This window comes from Malaclemys terrapin, chromosome 15, assembly GCF_027887155.1.
Source record: "Malaclemys terrapin pileata isolate rMalTer1 chromosome 15, rMalTer1.hap1, whole genome shotgun sequence".
Classification (NCBI taxonomy): domain Eukaryota; kingdom Metazoa; phylum Chordata; order Testudines; family Emydidae; genus Malaclemys; species Malaclemys terrapin.
Genome location: NC_071519.1, coordinates 14091687 through 14094186, shown reverse-complemented (window position 1 = coordinate 14094186; position 2500 = coordinate 14091687). Strand labels below are relative to the sequence as shown.

At 74.8% G+C, this 2500-nt stretch overlaps 1 non-coding gene across 1 annotated transcript; it reads right to left on the bottom strand.

Annotated features, from left to right (window-relative positions):
- Nucleotides 1-2213: 2213 nt before the first annotated feature.
- Nucleotides 2214-2332, bottom strand: LOC128823573 (5S ribosomal RNA). The gene has a single exon (XR_008441817.1). It is a non-coding gene; the product is annotated as a 5S ribosomal RNA (ribosomal RNA).
- Nucleotides 2333-2500: the final 168 nt, after the last annotated feature.

Below are 2500 nucleotides of genomic sequence, written 5' to 3'. Positions count from 1 at the left end.
GTCGCAGTCTTCCCCCGGGCGGTCCGGTGGGGGAGGCTTAGCAGTCGTCCTCAGGGTGGTCCGGGGGTGGGGGGAGGCCTCACAGTCGTCCCTGGGAGAGCCGGGTCGGCGGCGGTGGCGGGTGTCAGGCTTTACATCCAGCCTCCGGAGGGTGAGCGTCCTCGGACGCGCTGCAGCTGCCGCAGAGAGGCGGCCTCTGAGGCAGGGAGCGGGGCACCGAGGCTGGGGAGTGGGGAGCAGGAGCCGTGGGGTGGGGGGCGTTCAGGACAACAGGTCAAGCCCCGGGTAGCGGCTGTCAAATGTTCAAAGTCCCCACCGGGACAACAGGTCAACCCCAGGGGAAGCAGCTGTAAAATTTTCAAAGTCCCCGTTCGGCCACCAGGTCAACCCGCTGAATCTATTGGGTTGACCTGGCGGCCGGTTTCCTTTCCGGCCACCAGGTCAACCCAATGGATTCAACGGGTTGACCTGGTGGCCGGTTTGCTTTCCGGCCCGGGCGTCACCCCACTCCGAGGGCAGAGCGGCAGTGGTCTTGAGGACCACAGAGGGGGGGCTTAATAGTCGAGACGGAGCCGGTCCGGGGAAGGCTTAGCAGTCTTCCCCCGGGCGGTCCGTTGGGGGAGGCTTAGCAGTCGTCCCCAGGGCGGTCCGGGGGTGGGGGGAGGCCTCACAGTCGTCCCTCGGAGAGCCGGGTCGGCGGCGGTGGCGGGCGTCAGGCTTTACGTCCAGCCTCCGGAAGGTGCGCGTCCTCGGAGGCGATGCAGGCGCCGCAAAGGGGCAGCCTCCGAGGCAGGGAGCGGAGCACCGAGGCTGGGGAGAGGGGAGCAGGAGCCGGGGGCTGGGGGGGGTGGGGTGGGGGGGGGGCGTTCAGGACAAGCGGTCAAGCCCCGGGGAGCAGCTGTCAAATGTTCCAAGTCCCCACTCGGCCACCAGGTCCACCCCAGTCTAGCAATGGGGTTGACCTGGCTGATGGCCGGTTAGTGTCAAGGTAAACTCACCGTCGTCCACAGGAGGGCAGCTCTCAGGCCGTCCGGCTGCGGCTGACTCTGGGGCGGTGCCCGGTCCCGGCAGCGAGGGGCGGGGGGGGGGCGCGGAGCGACACGGAGCTAACCGGCCCCCGGGGCCGGGGGCGCCTCCCGCGACTTTGGGGGCCGCGGGTCGTCAGTGGCGTGCAGGCCGGGCCTCTCCCGGGGGATTCGGGGGGGGGGGGGGCGGTCCTGCGGGCCGGGCGCAGGGGGCTCGAGCGAGCCCGGGCCGGTCCGCCCCGGGGCCGGGGTCTCCGCCTGCGGCTCGGGGGGGCGCGGGTCGTCGGGGGAGGAAGCCCGGGGGAGCTGCACGCCGGCCTGCCAGGCCAGGCCAGGCCTGGCCTGGGTGGCCGCGGGGGGATTCGGGGCGGTCCCGCGAGCCGGCGGCCGGGCGCAGGGGGTCCGAGCGCGTCCGAGCGAGTCCGTCCCGGCCCCGGGGTCTCCCCCTGCGGCTCTGGGGGGCCGTGGGTCCCCGCTGGCGGAAGCCGCTGGGCGCTGGACACCCGCCGTCCGTCCCGCCTGGCCAGGCCTGGCCTGGGTGGCCGCGGGGCGGGGGATTCGGGGCGGTCCCGCGAGCCGGCGGCCGGGCGCAGGGGGTCCGAGCGCGTCCGAGCGAGTCCGTCCCGGCCCCGGGGTGTCCCCCTGCGGCTCTGGGGGCCGTGGGTCCCCGCTGGAGGAAGCCGCTGGGCGCTGGACACCCGCCGTCCGTCCCGCCTGGCCAGGCCTGGCCTGGGTGGCCGCGGGGGGATTCGGGGCGGTCCCGCGAGCCGGCGCCCGGGCGCAGGGGGTCCGAGCGAGTCCGTCCCGGGCCCGGGGCCTCCCCCTGCGGCTTTGGGGGCCGTGGGTCCCCGCTGGCGGAAGCCGCTGGGCGCTGGACACCCGCCGTCCGTCCCGCCTGGCCAGGCCTGGCCTGGGTGGCCGCGGGGCGGGGGGATTCGGGGCGGTCCTGCGGGCCGGCGGCCGGGAGGGTCCGGGCCAGTCCGCCCCATGCCCGGGGTCTCCCCCAGCGGCTTCGGTGGGTCCTCCGCGGAGGAAGCCGGGTGGGGAGCCGGACCCCAGGCGCCCAGACCCGTGACCTGCGGCCGCGACCTCCGACTCGGCAGGAGCGACGAGGGGCTTTCCGGCCCGTCCCCCCCCTCTCCTTCCTCCCCAGAAAAGGAGAGAGAGCTGGCTCGGACCGGGAAAAGCTGCCTACGGCACCTGGGATTCCCAGGCGGTCACCCATCCAAGTACTAGCCAGGCCCGGGACGGTTTACCTTCCGAGATCGGACGGGATCGGGGGCGTTCGGTCCGGTATGGCCGTAGGCACCCGGCCCCCGCGCCTCCTCGCCCGCTTTCCCCTGCCGACGCCCGGGCCTGCCGCACGGTGAGCCCCGGTCGGACTGCCCCCCTGCGGCAGGGCCCCCGTCTCTCGCGGGCCCGGTCCTTTTTTCCTTCTCGAGCTCCGGGGCCCGGGCTGGCCGCCAGAGCCCCTC